Genomic DNA, 23,855 nt, shown 5'->3' with positions numbered 1-23,855 from the left:
AAGAGAAGTTGTTGGAATGAAGAGAATCTCCAGCCAAATAGCAACACCCAATGGTTATTAAGATTCAAACACCATATCATCTTCTCTGAAATATTTTTAGATGAGAAAGGCGATTTGGATCTGGACCTAGACCTCTGGATTCCACCTGGGTCTCATCTTGACTCCTTTGAGGGACCTTGAGTTTGTTGACATGATCTTTCCAGCTTTCGATCCCTTTGGTCTCTTTGGGGGAGAGAGCTAAGCATTGGAGAGCTAAGCATTGGAGAGTTGGAAATTGGCCGCATAGTTTTCGAATTATTTAGATATTTATATTCCAACTGCTGGGCAAGTAAGGCAAAATAATTTTTAACTTTGCTGGGTACAAAAGGGAGAGATTGATGTTTTGCTTTATCAGTGATTGGCAGGCATTGGGAAATTCTTTTCTTTTTTGGGAAAGATAAATTGAGTAGTCTTGGAAGATGAGAATTTTATTTCCCACTAGTTCCAGGCCTTTGGATTTTTTGTACGCTTGGAAAAGGCTATTTTTTTCAGAATAGTCGAGGAACTTAGCTATTACCACTCTTGGTCTGGTGAGGTGGTCATCTTTAAAGGGGCCAATCCTGTGGATTCTTTCAATTTTCTGTGCCCAGAGAAATGCCCAACTTTTGAGGATTTTTTTTTAAAAACTAGCTTTGCTAGAGTGTCTATTTTATGTGATTCAGAGATACCACACATCTCAAATTATTCCAGCTTCATCTATTCTCCAGATCATCAACTTTCAGGAACAATTCTTGCACTTTATTTTCCAGGTATTCAGTTTTCTTTTGTCCTACCCTCTGCTGCTAGTTTGCGTTGGGCAGCAAACTTTAAAAGTAGGAGTAGGTCTGAGGAGTGGTGACTTCTATACAATAGACCCCAGGGTTTTGTGGCTCCCTGCAGCCACATGGTCTACTATATTATACTTATGCCACTCTTCCTGCTTGTTCACCCCAGGGACTCTCTAAAATGGTCACAGGTATACTGCATGTATCCCCTACTGAATGCTACTCCCAGCCAGAGAAAGAGAGATAGGGAGAAAACTACTCTGGCAAGGAGGTAAGGATTGGAGCTCCAACTGCACAAGGAGAAACTATTCTTTTCCCTGACCCCTTTTTACCAGGAGTTGGCCAATGTCATTGTAAAGAGCCTCAGCACTTCAGAGCTCCATGTGACATCCAGTGTGCCAGCCTCTGTGAGTACCCTGGTGAGAAACCCACCAGTGCTTGGATATTGGCAGAAGTGTATGGCTATTGTGTGACAGGTCTTGTGTTAGTCAGTAAGTTTAAATCTCATAAGTGAGACAAAGAGGCCTCACATTGTCCCCATTGCAGGAGTGTTCTACTATATTAAATGCCCGCTCCATTTCCTTTTTTTTCAATAGAAATAGTATTATTATTGTTAGAAACGATGTTTGTTTTATTTCTTAGAAGAAGCTCCTAAAGGTGTATCCCTCAGTGCCAATTAGGTGGACGCTGCACTGTTAAATCTCTGTTTCCTCAGTAACTTTCATATATTAAGTGAAGACTTCTCAAGTTTGCCTGACTACCACAGGTCATTGTGTTTTTTCCCCACAATGCAGCATTTTCCCCCAGAGTTCCAGCACTATTGCTGTCTTCAGTGGGTGTCTGATGCATTTGGGGCTGATGCAACAAAACACAATTGCAATTGAACACAAATCATTCATAATTGTAATGGAATATTTTTGAAGTTGTAGACAGCTTTAGAGTGACGTGCACCTGATTCTTTAATCACAAGTGTGCTGTAGTGCTTAAAGGAGAAGGAAAGGAAAATTTTAATACTGATCTCTAAGTGCTTTTGCGGCCCAATTCTGTCTCCCGCAATTGCACTGTGTCATAGAACTTTTGTCCCGTAACGGTCTTTGCGGCCGCCATGTTGGCCCTCTACGCGTCACATCCTGTGTCTCCCTGTGTCAAGTTTGCATGCACCAAATTGAATCCTCCCCCATGACCTCTCGCGTCACACACACATCAATACCAAGGCATATTGTTTGCGTTGCTGCATCAATCCGTGGCAGAGTAAGTTTTAAATTGTCCACCAATGTATTAATACTAGAGCCAAAATGCTATGTACCCTTTGAAATCTGAAAGCGTTCTGACCAAAATAAACGCACACTATGCTAAGGAATGATTGCGTTGCTATAGCAACCCGTAGCGATCATTCCTATTGGCACTGCAGCATGAAGGGGAGGAGAACCAGAAGTCAAGGATGACATTGACTCGCATCAATCGTATGGGGGAAGTAAATTGGTGTATTGCACATGCGCAGGGCAGAATTACTACTGCACATGTGCGAGCCCTGTTACAGCCTTGTTGGATACCGAGAGGGATGTCTTTCGGATTACAAGCACTTATCAATATTTTTTACCACAATATTGAAATACAGCTAAAGGCAAAACTATATAGAGGCACAATTCTTGTAAGTAGCTCTCCAAAATGTGGACTATATATACACATCTGACCCCTAGTATCTTTGCTGAACAATTCATTTAGAAGGAGACTATCATGAATATTTAAATTTAATATGAGCTTCATCAAATGGAAAAAAAGTATTATCAAAAAATATATCAAAAAAATATAATCAATCGAAAATTCTGTTCTGTTTCTGAAATAGTCAATTACTTAATTTGTGTGACTGAGGATATCTGTTTATTTTAACAGTCAGAAATGAAAATATTTGTAAGCATCTAAATATATGGTAGTGTTAAACAACATTTTGCTTGAACATCTCAACTTATTATGCTGTGTACAGTGGGATAATACACCACACCTTGACAGGCACCGCCATGTAGAGAACAGTGTAAAATGTTTACAAGCTTTTTCTTAGTAAAAGAAATTCGGATGCACACCTCTTAATTGCAATTGTATCCAAACTGTGATTTATTTGAAGCCCAAAGTATACATCACAAAGCTTTTTCTTAGAGTGACTTCGGCAGCAATTTAAAATAATGGTGGAAAATCTGGTGTTCACATGACGTAAAATTACACACACCTTAAAATTTGCCATTTATTTTACACAGCTTTTTACACCGTTTTTTTTTTGGCAAACTTTGTTTTGCATAGCATAATAAATATGCCCATATGTACCCAGCAGACACACAAAGAAGAATGCACATATCACAAAATAAATCAGAATTTTATGCACTGTGCATAACTCTCATTCACCGCTCTGCCAAACATATCTGATGACATCAAGAGAAATAAATCTCTCTAAACCTACAGATGTAGGGAAAAACACTTTGGGATTTTGAAAGAACAATAAATATATCTCACAATTACTTGGAATGTTACAAAAATGTCTAAATAAGGAAAGGAATATAAATATCTATTTTCTTACAACTGATCAACAGTGTCAGTGGAAACATTGGCTTCCAAAGAATCATTCAGATAATAGATGCAAAAACATAAAAGGTAATTTACGAACACAGTGCAGTGTTCAATTTTCGGATGCATATTGCCATTGGTTTTGCCCACAAGCAGCAGTTATCACTACAATTCTAGGATAATTGCAGCTGTGTAGGGATTTGCACCTGCTACAGTTGAGTCTGATGCATTGAAATTAATACAAATGTATTGGATGCAAGTTGTGGCTAACATTTTTAGTGTGGATACTGGCACTGGGTATTAAAATATTAGAGATTCCATTGATGCAACATGCTGTTAGAACAATGGGATTACTGCCACATTCAGGGTGGTGGTAACTTAAAGAGGTTGTTCACCTTTGGTTTAGCTTTTCATATGCTGTACAGTGTGATATTCTGAGACAATTTGCAATTGGTTTTAATTTATTATTACTATTTGTGTTTTTTGATTATTTTAATTTTTATTTAGCAGCTCTCCAGTTTGCAATTTCAGTAATCTGGTTGCTAGGGAAAGTAATCTAGTAGCCATGAGCTGATTTTAATAAGAGACTGAAATATGAATGAGAGCTAAAGATGAGTAATAAAAAAAAAGCAGTCGGGCTTGGTGCAACTATTTAGAAGTGTAAGGAGCATGTTTGGATGAGTACTTGAATGGTATCAATAAGAACAACATTTATGTTCAAATAAAAAGAAAGCCTAGCCAAGATGGTGTTGTTTACACTGGACAATAAGGGGCAGATTTACTAAGCTCGAGTGAATAATTCGAATGGAAAACTATTCGAATTTCGAAGTATTTTTTTGGGGTACTTTGACCATCGAATTTGTCAAATTCGATCAAATTCGATCGAATCGAATGATTTGAACGATTTAAAGTAAAAATCTTTAGACTATTCGACCAGTACTAATCGAAGTCTCTTTAAAAAATACTTCCACTTCATACTTCGCCACTTTAAACCTACTGAGGTGCAATGTTAGCCTATGGGGACCTTCCCCATCACTTTTCGAAGTTTTTTTTGGTAGAATAAAAATCCTTTGATAGATCACTTAAAATCATTTGAATCGTTCGACTCTAAGGATTTTCTCGTTCGATCTAATGGTTTTTATTCGAATAAGCATTTGCGATAAAATCCTTCGAATTCAATATTTATATTATATTATATTTGAGGGTTTTTTAACCCTTGAAATTCGACCCTTGATAAATCTGCCCCTAAATGTTTAGATTGAAATATGATTGAGTAAATATTGAGGGAAAACATTCAAAAAACCTCCTGCTTCCTTATTCTAATACCCTGTAGCTCATTCTAAAGGAAGCAATGCCATCTCTTGAGCTAAGCATAAAAGAGTTACCATCCTAAAGCATGAAAAAGTGTTTTTAAAGTGAGTGAAATTCTCTCCCTGAAGTAGTTCTACTGGCGGATATATTTTCAAAAAAATCGTTTCAAGAAGGGTGGAATGGCTTTTTATAGTAAGTGATAAGATATAAGGTTACTGAAATTAATTAATTAGTACAAATATGGACTGGTCTGATACCTTTTTAGTGCCTTTTGGTGTAGGAAAAGCATTTTTTCTCCTCTGAGGCAAATTTGGAGAGAGTTTGAGATAAGGCTGAACTTTTACTACTATATAATTGCTAACTATGTAATACATTCATTTCCAATATGGTTTCCATGTATTTAGTCCATTACATATACATTTTTTCTCCAAAAGTCTCCAATATATCAGAAATGTTATAAAAACCTTTGAAACTTTGTAGTAAAAAGAAGTTATATTAACTGAACATTAACTGATTTCCATTCCAATATTGACAACTGTTTCATTTTCATTCAATTTGGATAGTTTAAAAGCAGGCAATTTTATTTAAGCATAAATTGTTGGCCATTAAATTAGAATTCAATTCCACTTAAGCTGTTTATAAATAGGGCCCCTGGTTTGCTTCCATCTTCATTAACCATCTTATATACCAACCAAACATGACTATTTACAGTGAGTGTAGTTGGCATTACCTTGCTGTTTCAGAACATATACCTCCATCATGACAAGAGTATGGAAATAGATGAGACAACACAGTTTGAAAATAGCTTGGAAGCATACTTTGAACAATGGGTTATTCATGTTAAATAATTACTTTTTGGTATAATATTTGATTAGAGTCCAGTGGTTCTTTAAAAAAAAAAAGATCCTTTAGCCTAAGGTATTTTAAGTTACCACTACAGTCACAGAAAATATACTATTATATTGCTTAAACTAATCAAGTTCGTCAGTAATATAATTTTGATTAAAGTTCAAAATATAGTATAAGAGAGATAAACATAAATATAGGCTATTAGGTCCCTTCTTGAAGACTGTCGCAACCCTTAATAGAAGTTTTAAATTTCTACACAGAGCACTCTTTTGTTAATTCTAGTGCAGAAACATTATTTTCTCAGATCCTTAGAATAAAGTTTCTCTTAAATCACTAGAGTTGTCTTAAATTGTCAGTGGAAGCAATCAGCTACATCAGATAAGGGTCTGCCAGCACATTTTTCTTCCCAGATAGCACTCCCAATGTGGAATAAGCTTGGCTGGATCAGAAAGTATGCCCTTGTTTGTCCTCTTAGTATTGCAGAAAGCTTGCTGTGGGTAAACATCTAGATATCATTTCTTCTTTATCTGTGATTTAGATGTACCTGCCAGTATGTAACCCACTTGCATTTTGTAGTTCTTATTGATCAAATTTCTTTTTTCCCTGAGCCTCATCTTCAATAAATTATTACAAGAGCCACTTGAATTTCTGTTATATTCCAGAAATCCATTCCAATGAATTTACAGCTTAGTAGAATAGATTGGTTTACAGTATCTTTTTTATTTTTTTAAAGTTATCAAAGAAATCTGTTTTAATGTAGGTTTTTTTATTAGTAGTATATTTATTCTTTTAAATGCAGTAAATGTGCTATAATGCCATTTGAGAAAAAATGGTTTTATATGTATGCATAACTTTATTTGTAAAATGCTGTTAAGGTGCTGTAGTGTTGTACAATGCACAAATACAATATATAGAAGTACACAAAAGGAGGACAAGTCAGACAATAAATACAATACATATATACAGAACACAGATCTTATATAAGGACAAAGAGCTTACATGCTATGTGGTAATAGACACAGTAAGAAGGAGATCCCTGACCCAGAGAGCTAATAGTCTTAATGGGTGGTGATAATATATTTTTTATATGACCACATTTATATGAGAACAGACTATTCCAATGACGAACAAATGGTTATGTGTCAGAGTGTAAGAATAATAAAGTCTAATAACAAATGCCCCTATCATTCTGACTCAGCAATAACCAAATGACCAAGGCAGGAAAGGTGAAGGGATGGGTGATGTTCCCCCATTTATTATTTCTCTTATTAATGACACCCAGTGATGAGAGTTCACTTTGTAAGTTACTGACAGAATTTAGAGTGTCAGCAGATACTAGATGAGGCCCCTTTGTACAGAAGTGCTTTCTTCATTTACTGAGTTCCTCCCTGTGTCTGCTTTTAACAGATAAAGAACTGCAACGCTGAGGGACAGTTGTAAGCGGGAAACTATTTTCAGTGTAATATCTGTAGTTAAGAACATCCACTCATCTTCCAACATTTTGGGAGGGTTCACGTTATATAACTTATGTATGTGCAGGGGTGCTTCGCCAATGAGGCGAGTTGAGGCTGTCGCCTCAGGCGGCAGCGCCCCACTAGGTACCAGGGGCAGCAACACATACATCAAGCTCAACCTTTTATCTCTTTTTTTAACCTGCCTAACTGCTAGTTTATCCAGAGGAAGGCAAAAAACTCCATCTGAAGCCTCTCCAATTTGCCTCAGAGGGGGAAAAATCCTTCCTGACTCCAAAACGGCAATCGGACTAGTCCCTGGATCAACTTGTACTATGAGCTACAGTATCTTCCATAACCCCGACCCTGTATTCCCTCTCTTGCTAAAAAGCCATCCAACCCATTTTTAAAGCTATCTAATGTATCACCCTGTACAACTGATTTAGGGAGAGAATTCCACATCTTCAAAGCTCTCACTGTTAAAAACCCTTCCGAATATTTAGGAGGAACCTCTTTTCTTCTAATCAGAATTGATGACCTCGTATGAGCTGGAAAGACCTACTGGTAAATAAAGCATTCGAGAGATTATTATATGATCCCCTTATATATTTATACATAGTTATCATATCACCCCTTAAGCGCCTCTTCGCCAGCGTGAACAACCCCAAATTGGCCAGTTTTTCCTCATAGTTAAGATTTTCCATTCCTGTTACCAAATTAGTTGCCCTTCTTTGTGCAGTCTCTAATACAATCTGAATCTGAGGGAAAGGGAATCTGAGAAAATCCGAAATAGGGGCCGGTCAAAAACTGAACTAAACTCTCTTAGAACCCCGAAGTGTATGCCATCTGGCCCTGGCGCCTTGTTTACATTCATTTTTATTAAAGCTTTATGAATCATATCCTGAGTCAGCCACTGACTAGATTGAGCTGAGCCATCAGTGCAGCTATAAAGTGAGCCTGGGAACTCAAACTCCTCTATTGTATACATTGAAGAAAAGAACTGATTACTGAGAACTGATAATTACACTGAACATCTTCTGTTTCTGGCATTTCGACACTTGGGGTCAAAATAACATCCTTTACACAATCCTTTAGGCATATGTGTGCTGCATTTAGTGCCATAGAATGCTGTGGGAACCCTGGAGCTATCACCAACTTCGAGGGATGCTTTGCATCAATAGCTGCACTGCATGCAACTCACAAGAAGAGGTGAGACAGACCTGACAATGTCGGACACAACAATTGCAGACAGTGATTTTAGACACAAGTACCTTTAATGAATGGCATTTTTTAACACAATGACTCCAACCATCACTGTGTGACTACAACTCTGAATGCGTTTAGCAAATTAGCCCGTACTATATATGCATAAATATTGTCTTAATAAACTTAGTTTATACATAAGGAATTGCCAAACTGTGTGTCCCCATGTGTTTCCAGATTGACACAGCAATTTAAGACTTGATTATATTGTACATTAGAATAAGATGGAAGATGTATTCAGCAACACCTGGGGAACAATGGCTGGGAAACTGTACTCGATTGACTATTCTTTGTTGATTTAAGGTACTGGAAGTACTGTACATTAACTGTCCATTTGCCATTATTAGGTGGGGTAATTTATAATTACATAACATAGCCAGCTATCTGGACACCTTACTTACTTTTCAACATCTCATTCCCAAACCAAGGGTATAAAAAGAAGTTGGTCCTCTTTTGGTGCTATAGCAGTCTCTTCTGGCAAGGCCAAGAAATAAAGATTCAGGTGTGTTCAATTAAAGTCCATATGGCTATAGATTATGGGTCTTTGTGTTATACCTGTTAGTGTTTTTATTAGCTGTGTAAGCTCACCAGTGTGCTTAATTAAAACACTTGCAGCTTGTTAATTACTGCTTGGAGCTGTTTGATTTCCTGTTTTTGACTGGCTCTTCTGGGAGGCATTTTACTAGAGGTCAATGCTCTATGCAGGCCAGTCAAATTCTTTAACTTTTATCACAGCAAACCCATTCTGTGCAGACCTCACTTTGTGCATGGGGACATTTTTGTATTGAAACAGGAAAGATGATGCCTCAAAATGTTGCCACAAATTTGGAAGAACAGATTGTCATGGATATGCTGTAATTATATGCTGTTTGCTTTCAACAAAACCAGGGACCCAGTTCCAAACAAAGCTCCAGATCCTTATTCCTGCTCCTTCAAACTTTACATTTGACATGATACATTCAAGCAGGTTCCATCTGGTATCCTTCACACTGTCAGTTGGTGAAATGCCATGAGAACATTTCCACTTTCAGAATCTAATGGGGTGACTTCTTGGTCTTTCGAGTTTTTGTTTCCAAACAAAAATATCCTTAATAATGAGAAACATTTAAGGCTAGTCAAGTACCAAATAAAAACAGGATAAACCCTCAAATCCAAAGGGCAAGAACTGAAAACACCATAAATATACTGTAACTCAGAATTTTGTATAGAAGTAAAAAAGTTTTTTTATTCAACATTTCATCTTCAAATATACACATTACATAACTAATGGCAGTTATTCATAGACCCTAAAATACCATGGTGCCTCAAAATATTTAAAAGACAAGCCCTCCCATTGTTACATAAAGCCAATCAGAAGTTTATAAATCAACCATCAAACAATCAACAACATGATATAAATATACATTAAATATACGTGGTTCTGTTGCTTAAATCACAGTCACCATGTAGCAATTATAGCATAAATACAACCTTTTTTAAGTTTATGCGAAATTCCTTAGTACAGATAATGGAATTGTTATTCAGTGCTCAGGACCTGGAGTGTTCCGGATAAGAGGTCTTTCTGTAATTTCGATCTCCATACTTTGTCTACCAAATAATCATTTAAACATGAATTAAACCTAATAGTATTGTTTTGCTTCCAAATAGGATTAATTATCTGAGCTGGGATCAAGTACAGGGTACTGTTTTATTATTACAGTGAAAAAGGAAATATATTATAAAATTTTGAAGTATAAGATTAAAATGGAGTCTATGGGAAATGGACTTCCCATAATTTGGAGCTTTTTGGATAATGGGATTCTGCATAACAGATACCATACCTGTAACAGGATATTTTTGATGTTTTGCTAGTTTTTGTTTGTCTTTGATCACCCTTAAATAGGCCTTGTGGTTAGAATCAGCAGTTAGTTTCCAACTGAGGTCATATAATTTTAGACAGACTGTCCAGATACTTTTAAAAATATGTTCAGGAACCGTTGACCATATACTGTAATGTATGAGTCTATATTATGTACAACTTGATAAAAAAAAAGCTTTCCTATTTACTAAGCTCTTCTTTGCACATTGATTCTTTACAGTGTCTAAGTCACATAATGCTTATTCATTTTTGAGGATTTAAATCTTTTCAGTTACACAAATATTTGTAGGTACTCTGTCAGTATAGAGGTGTTGTTAAATGCAATGAACAGAAAGAGACTGCCCATTTTGTTTTCAGTGAAAAGGCGAGGCTGATTAGTGTTTGTTATGTCAATGAGAAGGCAGAAGTATTTTGAATTTCACTGAAATATTCTGGCAAGTGGGTAATTGAATCAATGGTGGATGTGGATCTCTGGTACCTGATCAAGATAAAAAGAGTTCTCGCAGCTATTCATCAGAAACACAACACACATCTTCATTACTATCAAGACCCTTGTTTAGGGTGAAGCAATGTAAAACCCTTACTGTACCTATCTTGCCTGAAGATTTAAGGTTGTCTGAAAGAAGCCTTCAAGAAAAAAAAGTGATACATACTGTATATTCTTTGAGAAAATCATACATTAATCTGGTTTGAACAGAAGTGATTATACTATGAATAAAAACTGTTAAAAGGTTTTGGACATTTCGGCTCCCTGAAGTTTCCAACTTTACTGTCCAAAATTTGTTCAGGTTCCCTTTTTAGATCATAACAAGATTATAGCTACTGTACATAATAGAACCGTTGGGAGTTGCAGACAACAGTCCAAGCAGCACAATACTAGAGGGGTCAGACAAAAGCAAAATCCAGACACAGGCCCAGCAACATGAGTACAAAGTCAAGATCAGGCCAAATGTTGGGAAACAGAAAACTGGTAGCATAGATAAAACTACTCGAAACTTTCTATTGGGAAGATAAGAAATCTAAATGCTGACATCTCACCAAATATTGGACATCAGGACGTAGCTGTTCCAGTGGTGCACAGAGTTATTTTTTGACCTCTGTTTGGTGATCCATGTTGGCAATGGTTCTAGAAAAGACATCTTCAATATTATTCTTTAAACCAGGATGATAAGTAGCAACAGGGTTAAACTAGTATTATAAAAGAGCCCAGTGTGTATGCATAAGTCTTTTTTAAGGCCTGAATCTATTCCAGCTTGAATACTTTTGTGCACAGTAATAGACTTCTCCATCTGACAAATTACACCATTTCTCCAAGGCTACTTTTAAAGCAAAAAGTTCCCTGTTACCAATGACATAGTTCTACCTTGACCTTTTGGAGATGAAGGTGCAGGAATGTCATTTGCCATATCCCTTTGGTCTTTTTTGAAAGAATAGCACCTGTTCAAACAAAGTCAGCACATGTTATGGTAATGTAAGGGCCCGAGGGCTCAGTAGGAGTGCGGACCAAGGAGGAGGCAGGTAGTCACCGAGTTCGTAGTACAGAAGGATCAGGCAAGAGAGTAGTCGTGATTCAGGCAAAGGTTCAGTCCAGGCAGCAAAGGGTCAATCCGAATAACAGGCAAGGTAGGTACACAGGTAATCAGGCAACAATAACACACCCAGGAATTCACGAAGAGAAACCTATAATTGGGCGATGTCTGTAATGTCCAGAGGGCTTTATATAGGCCAGGTTTGGCGCCAAGGTTTGGACGCAATGGCGCCATGATGCTGACGCTGGCGTCCTGACGCTGACGCTCTGACGCCGGCGCCCATTCTGACGCCGGCGACCATTCCGACGCCGGCGACCAATCAGCAAGCAGGAGGACGCAGGCGTCATAGAGCTGCGACCAGCAGGATCCACATGGTGGGGCCGGGAGTCGCCATCTTGGACGCCGTCGCCATCTTGGATGCCGTCGCCATCTTGGGAAGAAACCTCTGTTTCCATTACAGTACCCCCTTCCTTAGGGGGGCCTCAGGACCGCCATGACTAGGACTGGATCGAAACTGTTTGTGAAATCTTCGGATAAGAAGGGGAGCATGGACGTCCGAACTTTAAACCCAGGAGCACTCCTCAGGACCAAACCCCTTCCACTCAATCAAATACTGTAACACACCCCTGGAAATCCGAGAGTCTAGAATCCTCTTGACTTCAAACTCCTGGTGCCCATCAACAAGAACAGGAGTAGGAGAGGAGGAAGAAGAAGAATTTGTTGCAGGCTTGAGGAGGGACACATGGAAGACATTTGGAACCCGCATCTCAGGAGGAAGTTGAAGACGAACTGCCACAGGATTAACAATCTCAATAATGGGAAAAGGACCAATGAATTTGGGGCCGAGCTTGGGAGTAGGAACTCTGAGACGAATGTTTCGAGTAGAGAGCCAGACTCTGTCCCCGAGATTATATAGAGGAGACGAAATTCTTTTCCTGTCAGCGAATTTCTTCTGAGAAAGAGAACTTTTTTCCAAATTGGCCTTGGTGGCGACCCAGATAGCGAGCATGTGGGCGGCTTGATCATTGGCAGCAGGAACGTCAGTGAGAAGAAGATCTTGAGGAAATGCAAGAGGATTAAGCCCATAGACACAAAAGAATGGAGATTTTTCTGAAGAGGCGTGCATGGCATTATTGTGAGCAAATTCTGCCCAAGGAAGAAGATCTGCCCAGTCGTCCTGGCACAAAGACACATGGCAACAAAGAAATTGTTCCAACGCCTGGTTGACTCTCTCTGCCGCTCCATTGGATTGAGGGTGGTAGGCAGAGGAAAACTGGAGAGAGATATGCAGAGCTTTACATAAGGATCTCCAAAATTTGGAAACGAATTGAGAACCTCTGTCGGACACCACTTCAGCCGGGAATCCATGGAGACGAAAGATATGTTGAATAAATAACTTCGAAAGTTCCTGAGCAGAAGGCAGCTTGCGCAGAGGAATGAAATGAGCCATCTTGCTGAATCTATCAATCACGACCCAAATGACAGTATGACCGAGAGAGACAGGTAAATCTACAATGAAATCCATTGCCAAATGAGTCCATGGACGGGAGGGAATGGATAAAGGTAGAAGCAAACCCTTAGGAGGAGAGTGCCCGGACTTGGAAGCAGCACAAATTGAACAGGAAGACACAAAGTCTTTGACGTCCTTCCGAAGAGAAGGCCACCACACCAGACGAGAAAGAAGTTCAGTAGTCTTCTTGATACCAGGATGGCCGGCTTGTCTGGAATTATGAGACTGAGCAAGGATAGAATGACGGAGATCTGGAGGAACAAAAGCAACTCCCAAAGGAGTACTGTCAGGAGCAGAGGACTGTGCGGACAATAACTGAGAGGCCATGGTGGGGAATAAGGCAGCAATAATTTTAACAGGAGGCACAATGGGTTTAGGGTCTTCGGAACACGAATCCTCGGGAATGAAGCTTCTGGAAAGAGCGTCAGCTTTCTTGTTTCTGGACCCCGGGCGGAATGTGATCACAAAATTGAATTTGGAGAAGAAAAGTGCCCATCTAGCTTGCCTGGGATTGAGGCGTTTAAGGGACTGGATGAATTCAAGGTTCTTGTGATCCGTAAAGATAGATACTGGCACCGAAGATCCTTCCAACAGATGTCTCCACTCTTCAAGAGCCAGTTTAACTGCCAGTAGCTCACGGTTTCCCATGTCATAGTTCTGCTCAGAAGAAGAAAACTTCTTAGAAAAGAAAGCACAAGGATGAAGTTTGCCATCATTAGAAGACCTTTGGGACAACACCGCACCAGCCCCTACGTCGGAGGCATCCACCTCAATGAAGAATGGTAGAAGAGGTTCTGGGTGCCTAAGAATTGGAGCAGATGAAAAAGAGTCTTTGAGGTTCTTGAAAGCTTCTAAAGCCTGAGGTGTCCAACATTGGGGCTTCCCACCCTTCCGAATGAGAGACAGGATAGGGGAAATCTTGGAGGAGAAGCCTTTGATGAACTGTCTGTAGTAATTGGCAAAGCCAATAAACCTCTGGATAGCTTTAGTGCAGGTGAGGAGGGGCCAATCCTGGATCGCTGAGACTTTGGCCGGATCCATCTTGAAGCCTTGTTGGGAAATAATGTACCCCAAAAAAGGAATAGAAGAAACTTCGAAGGAACACTTTTCCAGCTTGGCAAACAGATTATTTTTCCTTAAACGAGATAAAACTTCCCGTACCTGGATTCGATGCTCGGAAAGGTTTGAAGAAAAAATTAGAATGTCGTCTAGGTATACGACCACACTTATGCCAAGTAAGTCCCGGAAGACATCGTTTACCAGCTCTTGGAAAACCGCAGGGGCGTTACAAAGTCCAAAGGGCATCACGAGATACTCATAGTGCCCATCACGAGTATTAAATGCGGTTTTCCATTCGTCCCCTTCTCTGATCCGAATGAGATTGTAGGCTCCACGAAGATCAAGCTTGGTAAAGATGCTGGCACCTTTGAGCTGGTCAAATAACTCGGAAATAAGGGGGAGCGGATAGCGGTTTTTTACTGTAATCTTGTTCAATCCGCGATAATCAATGCAGGGACGTAGACTGCCATCTTTTTTTTCTACGAAGAAGAAGCCTGCTCCTGCAGGAGACGAAGAAGGACGAATGAAGCCCCTAAGCAGATTTTCCTGGATGTACTCTTTCATCGCCGCAGATTCAGAGGGGGAGAGCGGGTAAGTACGTCCTCTTGGAGGCATGGTTCCAGGAAGAAGCTCAATGGGACAATCATAGGGCCGGTGGGGAGGCAGGACTTCAGCAGATTTCTTGTTGAACACATCGGAGAAATCTTGATAAACAGGAGGAATTGAAGAATTTGAAACAACAGAGGATACCTTGACCAAGGACTGGGCTGGAAGACAGTTCTGTTGACAAAAGAAACCCCAACGAGAAATTTGAGTTGCGGACCAGTCAATGACTGGATTGTGGGTGCGCAACCAAGGGAGTCCAAGGACTACAGGAGTCGAGGGGCAATCAATAATCAAGAATGAAAGTCTTTCGGTATGCAGGGTGCCCACTTTGAAAGACAATTCTTGCGAAGACTTGGAGATGAAGGCAGATGAAAGAGGCCGATCATCAATGGCAAGAACACAAAGTGGAACAGCCAGACTTTGGAGAGGAATAGAATGTTGTTCTGCGAAGGCTTTATCCAAGAAGTTCCCAGCTGCACCGGAGTCAAGGAAAGCTTGGGTAGAGATGGTCTTAGAAGCCAACTGGAACTGTACAGGAAGAAGGAAACGATGAGTAGAAGTTTGGGGAAGTTGATTAATTCCGCCCAGGTAAGTTTCCCCAAACTTACCTAGGCACTGGCGTTTCCCGACTTCGCAGGGCATTCATGGGCAAAGTGGGATTTGCCCCCACAGTATAAGCAGAGTCCAGCAGCCCTTCTCCTTAACTTTTCCTGTTCGGAAAGACGGGCACGACCAATCTGCATAGGCTCTTCTGAGGTGGAGGGAGAAGAAGCCGGAGTAGAAGAAGAAGAAGTAGTGCTGGGAAGGACAGGTCTCTGGAAACGAGGAGCCAGGGGAGGTTGAAACTTCCTCACACGTTCCTTTACGGCAAGGTGCTCTCTTTGGCGGGTGTCCACTTTGACTGCCAGGGCCACCAAATCACACGTTCCTTTACGGCAAGGTGCTCTCTTTGGCGGGTGTCCACTTTGACTGCCAGGGCCACCAAATCTTCCCAACGAGTAGGCAACTCACGTGAAACCAAATCGTCCTTCAGGCGCATGGACAACCCGTTGTAGAAGGCAGTGTGATAACTGTCGTTGTTCCAGCTGGTCTCGGCCACCAGAGTACGGAATTCGATGGCATATTCTGGCACCGAACGTGTACCTTGGCGGATCTGGAACAAGCGAGAAGATGGCAGACCGGCCGGGAGCATCGAACACTGTGCGTAGCTCACGAATAAAGGCCTTCGAATCATCTATCAGGGGGTCCTCTTTCTCCCACAATGGTGATGCCCATTCCACGGCTTTCCCGGTCAAGCGGGTAATGATGTATCCCACCTTGGCACGCTCTGAGACGTATTGATGAGGTAGCAGAGTGAACTGGATCTCACACTGGTTGATGAATCCTCTACAAGCCTCAGAATCACCACTGAAGAGCGGAGGTGCCGGAATCCGGTGTTCGGAGACATGGAACGGCGCCACTGGAATAGTGGCCGGAGCTGAAGCAGGAACCTGAGCCGTAGGAGTGAGAGCCGACAATTTGTCCAAAATGGCCTCAAGAGCTTGGCCAAAGTGCGACTGCTGAGCTTCATAGGCCTCCATGCGTGAGGCAATCCCACGAAAGGTTCTTCCGAAATCTGGTTGAGCCGCAGGTAGGAGTGCGGACCAAGATGGAGGCAGGTAGTCACCGAGTTCGTAGTACAGAAGGATCAGGCAAGAGAGTAGTCGTGATTCAGGCAAAGGTTCAGTCCAGGTAGCAAAGGGTCCACAGGTAATCAGGCAACAATAACACACCCAGGAATTCACGAAGAGAAACCTATAATTGGGCGATGTCTGTAATGTCCAGAGGGCTTTATATAGGCCAGGTTTGGCGCCAAGGTTTGGACGCAATGGCGTCATGACGCTGACGCTGGCGTCCTGACGCTGATGCTCTGACGCCGGCGCCCATTCTGACGCCGGCGACCATTCCGACGCCGGCGACCAATCGGCAAGCAGGAGGACGCAGGCGTCATAGAGCTGCGACCAGCAGGATCCGCATCTTGGATGCCGTCGCCATCTTGGGAAGAAACCTCTGTTTCCATTACAGGTAAGCAGCAAGGATATATAGTCAATATCTAGCAAAATGTTGTTAAGCAACAGATAAAATGCACTCTGAATTATTAGCAAACATAGACTGAAAATATCACTTGCTGCAAGGTAGATGTTCTAGTGCAACATTATGTCTCAACATCATGTTTCCTGCAAAGAGCAAGGAAGTCTGCTTGTGTTGGGAGCAGCACCCCCTTACAGTAACTCCAGATATGTACAGATCAGCAAATTCAGGTTCACACTAAATCATATCCAAGCTAGACATCTAATCAACTACTTCTGGCACAAGTCAAACCACAGTCTGGGAACCTCTGATAAAGATCCAGAGAGATATTCTTTTATAAAATGGTGATAATAAGGGCATGCATAACTGCTGTATTTTTTAAGCTTGCCAGAACATAAAATAAGACATTTGCAATGTTTGTTACTCCCAGACCTTTTATCTTGATCTGTGAATTAATTTTTCATTTTAAACTAATTAAGTTTCATTTTCAGCATTTCAGCTTGTAATATGAGCGGTGAAGTAAGGGCTCGGAAATTTTCTACTCTTCGATGACCTGTTGATTGTCATGCTCTGAATTTAAAATGTGTAATTACATTTATTTCCATCTCCTGCAATATACTGTTCCAGAAATGAATAATATAACTGAAATGACATTTATTTCAGACTTACATATGCTTGGTGAACATTTATAAGAACAGTGTGAAAGTAACCCCTTTTTATAAATATATATGTATATATGTCTCTATAACAATGGTGCAATTGTATGGATGTATGTAATTGTGACACTGGGTTGACAATCTGCAATAATTGTCTCTGGTACTTATCTAACTTTGCTTATTCTATTTCATTTAAAAGTATTTTTACTGTGGTGAGCTCTCATTTCATCAGTTTGATAAAGCTGCCCCTTAGACATTTTGTTCAGAACTAGTGCGGAACCTGCTCCAATGAGAACTAATTGCTGGTATTGCTTGTGCTAGATATTATTTGCCAGACACCTTTAGCTAAGGCACAGTATTTAATTCACAGCAGTATGCAGCTGTAATGTTTATTAATTGTGGATTAATTGTCCGCACACATCCTTCAAAGTTTGGATTTGGAAGAAGAACAATAGTAGTTCACAGCAGGGGATACATTGTCCTTTATTTTACTGTGTATTTTGTTTTCGCTTTGCTCTCTTATGCATTATATTGGTTTACATTTTTATAACAAAGTTGAGAACAGAGTCCACAAAATGCTGAGATGACAAATACATATCCACTAACACCAAAAGGTCTAAAAAGGAAAAAAGGTGTGACATTTTTTTAATTATAATTATGATAATTATATTTCCTGTATCTGAGGGTAAAATGTTTTTATTAGCACACTGTACTTTACATGTCTGACAATTTCCCATTTCTAAATTATGAAATATTATCCCGATACTCTAAACTGCCACTGGATCATGCAGTTTTGTCCCATAATAAATCCCAGAAAAGTTACTCTTTTTATCCCTCAACTTTTTCAGATTTTTGGCGTCAAAAAGCTAGATCGAAAAAAGTTGTGGTTTAATAAATCGGACCCCTTGAGTTTAATAATGGGCTGGACATTATACAGGTATGGGATCAGTTATCTGGAATTAAGGGAAGGACATCTCCCGTAGACTCCATTTTTAAAAAATAGTTGATGTTTTTAAAAATAATTTCCCTTTTCTCTGTAATAATAAAACAGTATCTTGTACTTGATCCCAGCTAAGATATAATAAATCCTTTTTGGATACAGAACAATCCTACTGGGTATAATTAATGTTTAAATGATTCCTTAGTAGACAAAGTATTGAGATTCAAATTACGGAAAGATCTCAAAAACACAAAGTCCCGAGGTTTCTAGATGACAGGTCCCATACCTGAACCTGATTTAGAAAACAATACAAAGGAACATTTTGTATGGCACTGCTTGCTGAGTAACACAAACATATTTCCTGGTTTTAGAAAGACATATCAAAGGTTATTGCCTTTAATAAAGAACACGCAACCTTCTACTTTGGTTATTCACATTCTGAAGGCCACTGTATCATTGGAATTTATGAATAAAGTACCCTGTCATAGAAATAACTGTTGCGCCCACTTGTATGACTTGACCTAAATATGCAGATAAATAAAAATCCTTGCACATTAGAATATACAGTTTTATTGAAATGAATAGAAATATAAAAATATAATGCCCACTATTATAGTATGATAAAGAGTATTACAGTCCTCATTTACTAGCGCAACTCAATGTGTAAAGTTCAATTTCTGATAGAAGTCGTTGTGTTCTTTTTACCCACAATGCAGCATTTGTTAATTCAATAATATTAGTTACCTTTTCGGCAACATTTCTTCAACTTTGTTCACTAAACCAATGTAGAAGTCTCAATTTCTCAGAGTTTGAGCATTCCTAATCATACACAATACACTTAAAATAGGTATCAATTGTTTAACATGACAATATGAACTTTGTGCCTTTAAAAGTTTTTTCTAAGGGGCCCCCATCACGTTGATCACACCCTGAACTCAGCCCAATTAATGTCAACTGTTTTCCTATTGTTTCCAATCACAATTAATTTAATGCTGCATAAGAAGAAAGGAATATATTATTAGTATAATTAATATCATTTTAAGAAATATGCATCTTGTGTTCAATATGCCTGAATTATTTGAGCCATAGTCATAGATTTTTCATTGCTTAGTTTATTGAATTGTTTATTAAATATGGGATTTTAAATACTCTAAATAACACCCTACTTGGCAAGCGACTCATTTTAATATACTTAGAACAAAATTAATCATCATTTGCTATTAGGCTTAGCAAACACATATATAATAAATGATAATAAAGTGTAGCAAAGTAGCAAAATTAACCAACAGCTTTAAAAAGGAAAATAAATGCCTACAGTTTATACTCTAGAGTCATCTGTTAAGATAGTAACAACAATTACAATAAATGTTTAATAGATCTATAATGGATTTGCCTTTTTCATTCATTCATTTGTACTATTCTACTGAAAAGGACAGTTATTTTTAATTTTATTTGTTCCACACAAAGTTCAACTCATTACTCATGTGAAACTTACTGATGAAAGAACTAAGTAATGTATTTTAATGTGGTGGGTAATTCTACAATATACATGTGTAAATATTTCTAATTCAGCGTTTCATCTTTACAAATAAAAAACAAATATCAGCCTTGGAAGATTGTGTTCCCTGACAGTAGAACTGCTTGGAGCAAAGGTGCCTCATGTTAAAGAAAACGCATTTTACAAACAAAGTTTCACTGCACTCCCACATATGCAGTGATTTGCAGTTCAAAAGAAGTGGTGTGTTGGGTAATTAAACTGTTAAAACTAAAACCAAAAACCCATACTGACTCCTATCCACTCACTGATTCCAGGTACCTATTTAAAGGGGAACTATGATGAAAATAAAATTATCCAGATGGACAGATTTGATTAAAAAAATTATATTCTTAAATATATTTGTTTACCAAAAATGCTTACTTTTTAAAATAAAATAAATATATTACATAATGTTTGGAGCCTTTCTCTAAGAGTCAGTTGAAGCAATTGCTGAGTGAGAGTGGCAACACTTTGCTGTGATGTCATAAAACCAGTAGCAAAGTAAAACATTAACAGCTGTTTGCCCTGGAGCCTGCTTCAAACTAAAGTTGTTCTCTATATATGTGCAAACCTGCTCACTTCAGCAGTCAGTATGGAGTATTCTCACTTTTACAGATAAAAAACTCCCAGCTGTACACTTCCAAATTTCCAAAGCATCACTCCAGAAATCTGCATACTTCTGATTTCAAGGCCAAAATTCCACTAACAATAGCCTCACCATTGAATCATATATTATTGCAAAATACACATTCTGACAAATGAAAAATAGGTAAGGATGTCTTAGTTCTCCAAATGACCAAACTGCAGAGCTTTGCTAAATTTAGCAGTTTTTATTACATTTTTTGAAAATCGCCTAAAATCATTGCAATTTGTTTCTATTATTTCACCAAATTTCTTATACAGATAGCAAAACTCCTGCTCTATCCTGACTTCATCCCCCCAACAGTGTGTGTATCCCTGTGCCAGCAGAAATTCCCATTTAATTTGCACTCAGTTCCAGATGTTTTTGGAACATTTTGTGCTCGCTCATTTTTAGTTTACCTTGGAAAACTATACATTGTTTTTTCGGGAGAACCTGAGCTTTCTAAATCTGCCAGAGTTTTCATGTATTTCCACCTTTGCAAAAAGATTGCTATTTTTCACAATATATGAATTTATACCAGAAAAATATTTCATTTTACACATAAAAATCCAACTGATTTGGAAAGCCTCATGTCTCTCGAAAGTGCCTATACCAGATATTTATAGTTTTAGGAAGATTTATGACTTCTGTACAGCAAAAACTCCAGGCAGTATATTACTGAATTTTGAAAGCACTAAGGCTGAACGTAGCAGTTTTTATAAAAATGTATTAAAATTCTGAAAAATCACTTCAAATGTTTTATTTTGCTGCTCCACATCTCACACGCTGTATTAGATAGCAGGAAAAAGCACCCTAACAGTTTGATACCCATTGCGCATAGGTTTACCAAAGTATCTGGCATTTAGAGGCCCCAAAATGAAGTTAGTGCATACAAATAATCATGTGGGTAACTTCAGCTACTGGAAAATCAAAACATTTACTGCATTTTTTGTAGGGTAACACAGAAATATATGTTTACCCCCCAAAACCATATATTTTTGGAAATTACACATTCTGCCGAAAGTAAAATGGGTACCCATGCCTTTCTGCTCCAAACTACTGAGTCGCAAGGCTTTCCCAAAATTGGCAGGGTTGGTAAAATACCTGAAAATTTCCTTAAAGTGTTAACTTTGCAGCATTGTATCGTCCATGTATCATTATATACCAAGAAAATGCACCCTAAATATGATTGCGAGGGGTCCTCCGAACATTTTGATGGCCATTGTGCATAGGTTTACCAAAGTATCTGTTGTAGAGACCGAACCCCAAAATGAAGTGAGTGCATACACATGTCACAGCATAGATTTATACTACCAATATGTCTATAATACAAATATGTCTTTCTATTGCAAACTACCAAACTGCAAAGCTATGCTAAACAAAACGCTTTTAATAGAAATTTCTGAAAATCGTCACTAAGCTTGCATTTACCCCATTATATACCCCACATGGGGTCTACTGAACACTTTGATGCCCAATATGCATAGATTTACTAAACTATGTAGCGCACAGATGCCCCCAAATGGATATTTATAGTAGACAAAACATGGGCAAAACAAAGAACAGTGGTAAATGCACTAAAATAAAATTACTAAAATCCAATAAAATCACAAAAATCAATGCTTTTTTTTTAACCTAGTGTAATTAGAATCACTGTTTGAATATTTTAGCTTGGCCAAATATGTTATACGGACAAAAACAAGCAAACAACACATATGCAGAGATGAAAATACAATAAAATAGCTAAAAATGCAATAAAATGGCTAAAAATGCACCTAAATCACCAACATTGCAACAGTACGGTTAGCAAATACGCTATTCGCAATGGCAATAAAACGTTTTTTTTCAGGCCAAACAAACAAACGATGCGATAATGTAAGTCATTTGAATGTAAGTCTGTATCAGTGTAACAAGTGTGTGTTTGTGTGTATAAGTGTAACACTAATCTGGAAAACTCTTGACAATCCATCTGGGATTGAAGGAGGGGGTCCCACGAAGAGGAGGCAGAAGTCTTTGTGGGCAGCTACCTTGGGGGCACTGGGCGATCATGCCCCAGGGGCCACTCGATTCCCCCGCTCTGCTTGTTGCCTAGGGACAGGGGAACGAGCAGGGATGGAGTGAGTAGTTTGAAAAGCCCCTTCTCCACTCCTGAACCCAGAAGTGCAGCAGAGAGTAGAATCTACTTTCTGTTGCACTTAGGTACTTTTATCCACAGAACGAAGATTCTACGTTCTGTGGTATTTAACAGGTTAAGCATTGGTAGCTCAGTGGCTTCAAAGGCTCCACTATTAATTCCCTGATAGATATGAAGACATTCTTCTCTCCCCTGAGCCAGCATCACCCTCCTCTGCAGTCAGCATCAGTAGTATATCTTTAAAAGCTCCTTCTCCTTTCACAGAAAGCTGCTCTCCTTCTGCAACTCCCCCTCCCTACCAGAAACTAGGCATGAGGAAATAAAGATGACCTGGTAACTTTCCTTCCAACTTTTCTTCCTTGCTGCATATTAGTTTGTGTGTGAGCAGTGAGCCACGCGAGTATTAGATAAGCAGCAAAATCAAACTGGAGCAGCAAACTTGCGTGTCTCCAGGGCCACCATTAGAAATCACGGTGCCCCATACAACAAAATTTTCTGGACCCCGCCCACCCTACACAGACATCAGCGCTTAAAAACGGTAAACCCCCCACACACAAGTTATAAAAATCCATTGATGGTGAGGGCTCTTATAAGTTAAAAAAAAACTGTGGCGCCAGGGCCCCCCATAAAAAATCATTGGTGGTCAGGGCCCCCATAAGTTAAAAAAAAACATTGGTGGCAGAGCCCACCATAAAAATTGTTTTTTTTAAAAAACATTGGCACCAGGGCCCCACCTTACAACTTAAAAAGAAACATTGGGGCCCCAGAGAATATTTTTTTTAAAAAAATTGGTGGCAGGGGCCTATAGAGTATTAAAATAATACATTGATGGCTAGGGGTTTAATAAAAAAAAAACTGAACTGAACTCAGGGCTTCATGACTTCAATTTCGGCTCCTTTCATGGCTTCGGTCTTTTTGAGGCTTCTGGATTTCGGCTCTTTAGGACTTTGGCTCTTCGCGACTTCAACGGTTCGCGACTTCGACAGGTGAGGCACGGCTTTGGCACTGTCAAGGAAGACCCGCCTATTTGAAAAAAATGCAGCACAACCAGCCCCTAATTGGCAGCCCTGTGTCTCACAGTACTCGTATACAATTAATATG

Source organism: Xenopus laevis, chromosome 5L, assembly GCF_017654675.1.
Source record: "Xenopus laevis strain J_2021 chromosome 5L, Xenopus_laevis_v10.1, whole genome shotgun sequence".
In the NCBI taxonomy this organism is placed as follows: domain Eukaryota; kingdom Metazoa; phylum Chordata; class Amphibia; order Anura; family Pipidae; genus Xenopus; species Xenopus laevis.
The sequence above is the reverse complement of the archived record's forward strand: the minus strand, read 5'-3'. Positions refer to the sequence as shown.